This window comes from Myotis davidii, unplaced genomic scaffold (assembly GCF_000327345.1).
Source record: "Myotis davidii unplaced genomic scaffold, ASM32734v1 scaffold170, whole genome shotgun sequence".
NCBI classification, from domain to species: Eukaryota; Metazoa; Chordata; class Mammalia; order Chiroptera; family Vespertilionidae; genus Myotis; species Myotis davidii.
The window spans coordinates 309,260-319,188 of record NW_006282528.1 but is presented as its reverse complement, the minus strand read 5'-3'; positions in this window follow the sequence as shown (position 1 = coordinate 319,188).

Below are 9,929 nucleotides of genomic sequence, written 5' to 3'. Positions count from 1 at the left end.
CTGCCTGAACAGGACCTTCTTGGAGTCGCCGTACAGGCTGCAAACAATATTTCTGATGGTCATTCGGTTTTTGAGTAAGAATGATTCATTGGTGCTGATTCAGCTTCAACCACATTCACATCCAAGGCTCCTAAGCCCACAGTTGGCAAACTTATGGGACCAAACAGAATCCACGGGCCCGAAGTCATCAGACCCACAATCCTGGCTTCTGTTCCACTCGCCCACACCAACCAGGCGAACAGGGCCCGCCGCATCTCGCCCCGAGCGCCAGCGAGCAGCAGTGAGCCGCTTGGCAGCGGGCGGTGCTACGCCCAGATAACTCTGCCCGCCGCTCAACAGCCCTCCTGTTGTTCAGGCCGGGACGTGGGCCTGGGAGACCCACGCCACAGACGGCCTTTGTGTGAGCAGACTGGCCCCGGGGCAGCAGCAGTGCAGCCCGGACAGGGGCTTGGCTGAGTGAGGCCACACAGGGAAGGGCCAAACCACCAGAAAGCATGGGTTCTCACAGAGACCGTGTTCCCCGCCACGTCTGGTCGGATGTCTGATTCGGGATTCAAACCCTTAAGGGGGCAGGCGAGGATCCCATGGTGTCCTCTCCACAGTCTCCCGAACCCCGACCTGAAACAGCCACGCGTGGGGGAAGTCTGCCGGTGGCAGGACAGTCTCCGGTGCTCCTTCTCTTGTAAAGAAAACGGTATTTGTTGTCTCCGCGACCAGTGCTAGATGCAGCCCGTGTGGAATAAAACGTCTCCCTGGGTCGGTGCTAACGGGGGTCTGGCACCGCTCAGGGCCGTGCCTCTCTGCGCTCTGGCTCGTGTTCTGTTTCCATTTCTAAAAGCTGTCGGAGCGCGAGGAGAAGCGGGAGGGTCATAAACAGGATCGCGGGAGGGAACATGGAAGGAGCCCCCGGAAGAGAGGGCGGGCCCGGGGGACCTCTCCGAGAGACGGGGCCCGGCTCCCAGGACGCCCAGCGTCTTTTCATGTCTGTGCTTTTACGTCGCCCGCGGGTGAAACCAAAATGCATAGTGACTGCTGATGGGGAATCTTTGGAATCACGAAGACTGACCCGGGATTAATATTCTGGAAGAAAACAAGAAGATGCGGCCAGCCTGCCCACGCAGTGCCAGGGGCCTGGAATGTGCAGCCGGGACCGAGGGAGGGAAGAGCAGGAGCGGGCTGAGAGCATCAATAGCCAAGAGGCAGTGCGCGTGGGCCGGGGAGAGAGGGGCCGGGAACTCACGGGCGGCCCCCGGAAGGAGTGGGGGTGCCGAATGGAGGACGGGGGCTGTGGGCCCACTGCACGGCCTCTCCCGGACTCTCGGGCCTCCGTTCACGGCACTGCTTCTCGGCCGACGCAGACGTTACCCACAGAAGGTCGAGTTTAGCGCCAACGTTTCCCAGACCATGTGCTCATTCTTGCTCTGGGCACCTGGCCCACAATCACGGACGGTGAGACAGAGCGGCCGGCTCGTTACTCACAGAGCACGCAGCCTCCGCACCGGCCGCGGGAAGGCGGTCAGCTCTGCTGGGGCAGCTCCCTCCGGAGGCAGGACTGGAGGCCAGGGACCCGGCCCAGAGGTGTCCCGAGAGCTCGCCTGGGGTGCAGGGCCCGGTCCCCCAGTCCCGCTGGCACCATATGGGCAGGCCACACGCAGCCCTCCCAGCAGGAAGGACATGGCGTCATGGCTCTTCCCTTCCTCTTGCACACGAGGATTCGCATGGACCCTGGGGGAGAGACCGACCGGGGATCAGTTTCCCTGCTGACCCACGACCACCCCCGTCACCGCCGGGCTGGGCCTCGCCGCGTGGAGGGCCCGGTGCGTTTCAGCCCTGGATGACACTGCCCTCAGAATCCCCGTCGCCCGTGGGCAGAGGCTGTGTGAGTTGGGGGGCTCCCTGGGGAGAGGAAGCAAGGTCAGAGGGCGCAGAGCGGCCTCCAACAGCCACAGGCACGAAAGGGTCAGGGCCTCGGCTAATTCAGTGAACCTTCTCCCCCACGATCTCTCTCTCCTTGGTCCGCCGAGGCCACGGCCCCCAGACCAGCGGGAGCCTGGCGGGCCGCTCAGCAGGCGCCGCGGGCATATGCATGAGTTCCAGGAACGGGGCGCGGTGGAAGGGGCTCCGGCTGGGCCCGGGCGGAGGAAACCAATGGGCGGCACGTTCTCTCATCTGAATAAGCCCTTGTCCTCTTCCAGGAAGGACGGGGCTGAGTGATGACGCGTCTGACCCTGCGTGTCATCGGCGGGACGGAGGGAGGCCGCACAGAGAACAGTTAGAGAAAGAGTCCTCGTCACACCCGCCTGATGGATTCTCTCATTAGCCGCCGCCACGGGAGCCCTGTTTCTCAGCAGCCGCTGCAGGTGACGCGGCGCCCTCCACACCCAAGGCCCCAGGGAAGGCGGCCTGCAGGACGCGGTGGCTGCTGGCATCCGGCACTCGCTGAGTGTGGCCTCTGGGGCGAGTGTGGCCTCCGGGGCGAGTGCGGGTGGGAAAGCAGGGTTTCCTTCCACGCGTCGTCTTCGCTTTCCACGCCTGCAGCAGAGGGGGCGGGAGCGAGGCAGCCCTGGTCACCCTCAGTCACACCCACAGGCGGCCCTGGTCACCCTCAGTCACACCCACAGGCGGCCCTGGCCACCCTCAGTCACACCCACAGGCGGCCCTGGTCACCCTCAGTCACACCCACAGGCGGCCCTGGTCACCCTCAGTCACACCCACAGGCGGCCCTGGTCACCCTCAGTCATCACCCCCAGTCACCCCCACAGGCGGCCCTGGTCACCCTCAGTCACACCCACAGGTGGCCCTGGTCACCCTCAGTCACACCCACAGGCGGCCCGGGTGCACTGAGAGGCAGGTGGCCACCCTGTGGGCCTGGGAAGTGGGGGGACGGGGCCCGCACAGGCCGGGAAGAGAGCGTGCGGTGCTGAGCGGGGTCTGGGAGCCAGGACTGCGCGGCGGGGCCAATGCCGCCCCGTCTCCCTGGAGCAGGCGTTTCTCTCGGCTTCGGGTTCGCTTCGCGTCTTGCTTCTGTATTCACTGCGTTCACGTCACTCCCCCACGGAAACCCCGGGCCAGGACGGACCGCGTCCTGCGGGCTGAACAGTCGTGGCACCGTCCCCCGCGGGCAGAGGTGCTGCCCGCTTCTTAGCATCGTGTTTCCTTCTAACTGCACCCCAAGCCAGGGCACCTGAGACACCCTGAGCCGGAACTGGGTAGCGAGTCCCTTTACTTATTTAGAATATTTGTTCGATTTTACTTTGCTTTATTAAATACCCCCCAAAAATGAGTAAATTCTTTAGTGTTAGTTTTATAGTTAAACAAACAAACTAAAAACAACACCAGTGTGATCACATGTGAGCGTCCCGTGGGGAAGTGTAAGCCCGCTTTCCCGTTTGTCCCTGAGGGGGCCGTGCGGAGCCCTGTCCATCCGGGTCATGGCAGGTCCCCAAACTGGGCACAGCCTGTGCCGGGCTTGCCTCGCGTCCCTGGGATACGGTGCCAATTCTACCCCGAGAAACCATTTGTTTCCCGCTCAGTAACTTGACGTGGACGTTAATAAACACGCATGAGAATATCTTCCAGGTCTAAGTCTCCCCTAGACCCACGGTCAGCAAACTGCGGCTCGCGAGCCACATGCGGCTCTTTGGCCCCTTGAGTGCGGCTCTTCCTAAGCCTTAGGAGTACCCTCATGAAGTTAATAACAACGTACCTACCTATATAGTTTAAGTTTAAAAAATTTGGCTCTCAAAAGAAATTCCAGTCGTTGTCCTGTTGATATTTGGCTCTGTTGACTGAGTTTGCCGACCACTGGCCTAGACCAACCAGAAAAGGGAGACAGAGAGAGAAAAGAAAAAATCCCTTTGCCTCCTCCAGACAAAACACTGACTCAGGGAGCTCGTCACCCACAGGGGACCCACTCAGCCCCTGCATATATTCCTCCACTGTCATTTCTCCCCACCCAAAATAATTGGATTTTTTTTATATTTCTCTCCGCCCAAGGGTCCCAGGCCGCGGGAAAGTCCTCCGGCTGCCTCTGCATCAGGGTCCAGGCGGCACTGTTTCGCGTAACGAGCCCCGTGATTTTGCCTGTAGACGCTCTTTCGAGGCGCAGCCACATTACCAGTAATCACGCGTGACTTACCATAAAGCCCTAATGAAATGCTCAGAGCCGCTGACGGGCGGCGGCAGGCGTCCTCGGAAACGGGTCGGCTGTGTTTACTCTCTGAATTAAGTGTTAAAGGAAAACAGAGTCATCATATATAAAACCCAGTTTCCTGTAACCACGGTAATTATGATAACGAACATCTGTCCCGGCCTGCAGTGTGCTTTCTCATACTTCCCCTGGCCGAGCGGAGCGGGACGCCTAACGGCCGCACTCCACTGCCTCTCGTTAATGGCGTGGACGCGGGTTCTATTAATAAGCACATGCCGGAGACACGCTCCCGCGGCCGCCGCGCCAGCCCGCGTGCAGGGTGACAGGGAGACGTCGGGCCCCGTATCTGCCCCTTAAATCAAACGGGCATCACATAAAATCTGTCAAACACTTCATCACGCCCCGTGCGTGTCATCGGCTCCGGGGGGACCCCGCTGTGTCCCGCAGAAGGACAGGGAGAGGCGAGGTGCGAGAGCCTGCTGCGAGGAGTTTCATTAGAGCCGGAGTGACGAGTTGGGAACGAATTTACATTGATCTTTTAAACTATTGCCAACCGCAAGCGCATTAAACCTAAACAGCCTTCATTCACCGAGAAAGGAGCGTGTCAGCAGAACCGCGACTTTTGTCCAACGCTGTTCCGGCATTTAATTCACACAGGCTCAGTGTTAAGCTTTTTATTGCTTGTTGTGCTAAGGCACGCTCGTTTAATTGCAAATACAGTTCCTTCCTGCGTCATTATCAAAATTGTTATCTTAAGGAAATATTGTTTTTAAATAATCCGCTGGAGAACCAGAGCGGTACCCGGGCTTATTCGGAATAATTGTTTCCTGCTACCGACGGGTCGGCAATTAGGCGGGAGCTGCTCGCACAGCCCCAACAGGAGGTGGGGTGGCAGGAAGGGGGCGCGCCGAGCCGCGCGGTGAGAAGCTTACGGGGTTTCTGTGGAGCCAACATGTACTTGTGGCCAATTTGCTCAACGCCTCACTGCTGACATGTTAAAAGACCTTGGGGAATGGTCCCAGGGCCTCATCTAACAAATAAGTACTTGCAATGTGTTGTGTAATTCTGCGAGATATAGACACTGTGTCAAAATGACCTTCGGCTCTCCATCCGTGAAATGGAGACAAAATGTCCTAGGTTCGGCTTTGACCTTGACCTTGACCTTGGCCCCTTCCCATATGAATTGGAGGGAAAGGACTTAGGTCCGGGTTTTAAACGAAAGGATGCCAGTGGCGCCATCCTGGGCACACTCTCCCCAAAGCCAGAGAAACAGAGGCCTCAGGTAAAACAAGAAAACGGAAAGCAGCATGTGCGTCCGGACACTGCAGAGCGATGCGCGGGTCTGAGACGGCATGTCGGAGCGAGCTCACCGGCACAGCAATGGCCTGGTCGCTGCTCTGCTTCTGAAGAACTGGGGGTTCCTCCCTGCGCCCAGGAGGACATGGGGGCTCCTCCCCATTGTTTCAGAGGGAAACTAAGCAAATGAAGGCGGGCGGGACCAGAAATGGGGAGGGGCCCGCAGCAGGCCAATGAGCCGCGAGCCAACCTGCAGGACCCAGGCTGAGTGACAGGGACAGCATTCGAGATGAAAGCCTGGACAGGCAAACACTCCCAGCCCCCGTGGGGTGCGGGGGGGCAGTGGCCGGGGCAGCCTCTCCCAAGGCTCAGATGCACCCGCCCCAACTGTCCATCACCCCTGCTCGGACTGCCCCGAAGCCTGGAGGGGGACTTGTTGGAGGATTTTCTGGGTCCCTCCCGGGAGGCCCCCCACTGCGTAGCAGCCAGCAATGCATCGGGAGAAAATGGTAGGGCTCAGAGAGATGGCCATGTTGGGGGTCGGCTGCCGCTCGGGAGCCTGGTCTGCAAAGAAGGAAGGTGTTACCTTGACACGACACGCACCTGCTCCTCCCCATCTCCGCCCGCGTGTATCTCAGCGCGGCCTCCTCTCCCGCAGCCTCCCCTCCGCGGTCACCTCCGCCTCTCGGGACGCACGTGGCTATGAATATCGCACCCGGAGCAGCAAGCGGAGCGCCCGCGCCGGCCACCCCTTCCCTCTCCCGCTGCCCGCTCACCTCCGCACGCCTCCCGCCCTGGCTTGTGGACCGGCCTGACCTGTGGTTTCCTGCCAGCTCCCCCTGTCCATTTAGGCTCTCCAGAGTGCAGGGCGCGTGGGGGTTGTCTTAAATGCCTTCTCGAAACCAAGACCGAGTTCCTCTCTGAGGCCAGGGCTCAGCCTTCTCCTTGCCCACAGTGCCCTCTCCTGCCCTCCCGGAAAGCCTCCGCTCGCTCTAAAGGGCCCTGCGCCTACCAGAGCCGGGAGGTGCTGAGGGGCCTCGCCAGCTCGGCTTCTAGTCTCTCCTTCGCTCTCCCACGATGCACTGCCCCGTGCTCCCTCTCTGCAAACCCACAAGCAATGTCAGCATCACCAGCCGCCTGATTCTCCGTCAGAAAATAAATGTTCAGCCAGAACCGGGGCCTTTGGGAGACTAACACTAAGGACACCTGGCACCTTCCTGGGCGGATTAGGAAACCTGAAGTGTGGGATACAGGCTTTTCTTCTCTTTCTGCAAATATATTTTTATTGATTTCAGAGAGGAAGGGAGAGAGAGAAACATCAATGAGGAGAGAGAATCATTGATCGGCTGCCTTCTGCACACCCCCTACAGGGCAACTCGGGCTGTACCGTGACCAGGAATTAAGCCCAGGACCTTTCCGTCCACAGGCCGACGCTCTATCCACGGAGCCAAACCAGGCAGGGCAGGACACAGTCTTTCCATGAACGACAGGAGAATGTTCAGATTCAAATCTTTGCCTAAATGTCTGGAACCGGACACTGGCAGTGAAATCGGACAAGCAGACGGCTTTTGTGTAGCCACACAGACTCGTTGCTTTTTAAGTTGATCTGGTTGCCAGGACACAGGACTCCAAGGACCTGATGACAGGAACCACGCTCCCCGTGGTGGCCAAGCAACCAGGCTTCCTACACCACCTGCAGCTCCAGGTTCGCAGGGGCCCAGCCCCCGGCTCTCCAATACAGAACCTGTGTGACCCCTGAAGGACGGAGGGGCCCACCCCTCATCAGTAAACTCTTCAAGAATCAATCAAGTTTTGATGAATGAAAATCAATACGTTTCTACTCGGAGTGTTTCCATGCTTTAATGCTTCAACGTGCTCCTGTGAGCATCCGCCCTGTGTCCTCCCCACAACCACAGCCCAACCCAACGACCGCACGTGTTTACTTCCTCTGATGACGACCGGAGTCGGTCCCTTTGCAGACGCCGCCTCTGAAAGGAGCCCTGATGCGCACCCATCGGGGCAGGAAACGCGAACCTCACGCTCACGCGGGGCCCTGGGCCCCCGGACCAACCCCACTGCGGCTGCATAAGCAGAGGCCTCGCCCTGCAGATGATGAACGGAGGTCACGCCCGAGAAACCACCAGCAGCATCACCTTCAAATATGCACACGTCGCTCGCGTGGGACGTGCCTTACGTCCGGGTCGATTGGCTAATTGGTGGGAGCTCCATGTTTAAGAGCCCAGGAAGCTCCCACCTGGGCTTTCCTGCACATCGAGACCACAGACACCTCGTTCCAGATAGAACCCTGGCCAGCCTCCCGGATGCTGGTGCTAAGAACGCCGAGAGCATTCAAGCCAGAGGGGCCAACAGAGTCCTCTAGAATGAAACTGAGAGACAATTAGTAAGAGTAAGACCAAGACCACACCCTAGGAGAGCCTCGTTTGGGGAGTTTATATAAATAATCAAAAAACACATACTATAATGAATCAGCCATCCATGAACGAGCATAACCCACGTCTACAACTCCAATCCCTCCGACCCTCGCCCACTGTCCTGCTTTCCCTTTAGACATTTTATGTTCACGTCGCTTCACCCCAGTAGGATTCGTGGGGAAGGCCTGTTCTTTGATAAAACAAGGTCAATAATGTCGTCCTTTTCAACTGTGAAATCATGGCCACGGGTCCAAGTTGAAACGAAATCAATTATGAGAACAAATCGCACGGTTTTATCGCTAATGAATGGATTCAGCGTTGTTTTCCACGTTCCCACCACTTAAAACGGGAGGCAGAGAGCGAAAGTGGTCTGAGAAAGCGCGGCGCGTCCGCGCTAATGGCGGGGACACTTAAGGACGGTCCGCAGGCAGCTAATATAAGCCAAAGTGGTTTATTACCGCTGGTCCGTGATTTACGATCCGCATTATGACTTTATTTTGAAATGGCTGCATGAAATATTAATGTGTGGTGAGAGCACACACCGCCCGAGCAGGGATCCTGCTCCAGCCAACCAGAGGCTGCTCGGGACGTGTCCCTGTAACGCCGGGGCCCGGGTCGGGTCCCCTGTTTGCTCTCTGGCCGTCGTCAGCCCCTCACAGCCACACTCTCCAAGGTGAGGGAGCCCTGCCTTTGTTCCGCCGCCGCTACAGGTCGTCTGCTGTTCACGTTCAAAGGGGTGGAGCCGTTTCCAACACGTGTGAATAATTGATGGCGAGTGTTCTCAGCATTGATTCGCGTTCGGGTGCGATGGAGCGTCTCCTGGAGACGCACGCGGCCTTTAATGCCTGCTGAAAAGTCAGAGGGCCTGTTACTGTGCGTCTTAGTGGACAGATCCGCCTTCATTTCAGTCACATGTCATGGCAAAGAGAAGTACCTGTGTTGGTTTTCACTTTTTCCCCTGCTTGGAGTTGTCAGGCATTAACACAAAATGTTCGCTCACAGCGATCGAAAGCCAAGTTAACCATAGGACCCGACCGCCCGCCCTCGGAACGTGCATCTCATCGGATTTCTCCAAACCGAGAGCTGACGGCCTCGGCGGTTTTCCCTGTGCGACCTTCCCGGCCGGTTCCCAGCCGGTCCGCCCCCCACTGCGCAAAGGCCCACGGGGGCTTCGGCGGCAGATCCCACGCAGCCCGCCGCGCAGGAAGTGGGCTCGCGGGGAGTTCCTGCTTCGTTTTCACACGAGCGGCTCTCTGGGATGCATAGCACATCTTTTCCGAATCATCATGAAAGTGAATATAGTTTTATTGCTATTGTATCCAGCTCACCAACTATGACTTTTTCCTGCCGGCATATAATTTTAAATGCCTGCTGATATAAATAAAGAAAAATTAAAAAAATAGCGAAAACCGCACTTTCTGTGTGCGTGATATACCCTGTCCCAGAGCTTTGGTGAAGTGACTCACTTGGTTCTCTCAGTTGCCTGGGAGCCAAGGGCCCCTCTAATGCCCATTACACAGAGAGGAAACTGAGGCACGGAACCAGTCGGTAACGTGCCCTGGAGACACCACCGGAGGCCGCAGTGACATTGGGAGCCGAGATGGTTCAGCTGCAGAATCTGTGGTCTTGTCACCACACTATTCCTGTCCTGCTCAGACATTTGGCCTTCGTATAAGAACAGAAAGTGAAACAACGCCATGGGTGGCCTTCAGGGGTATAAACCTAATTGTACGAGGCCCGATGGTAAGAGTCGGGTTCAATGACGGGAAGTGCAAGGGGGAAGGACTGGTTCTGCTGCTGAGACACTTTGACGTGTCCGCGAGGATCTGCAGCCATCCACGTGGCGGGTGGCTCCCCTGACGTCCTCCAGGGGCAAAACGCACAACAAAGAGCGCTTGGAACGCACCGAGCTGAAATTCACTCTTAACTTCCCGCAGCCATTGAGAAAACCACGCAGGAGACGGAGAAGGCAGTGGGGTCTGTGATGTCCCACACTCACACATCGCCTCCTGGGAAATCTTCCAGGGGACACACCTGGCTCGCTCCCGTGT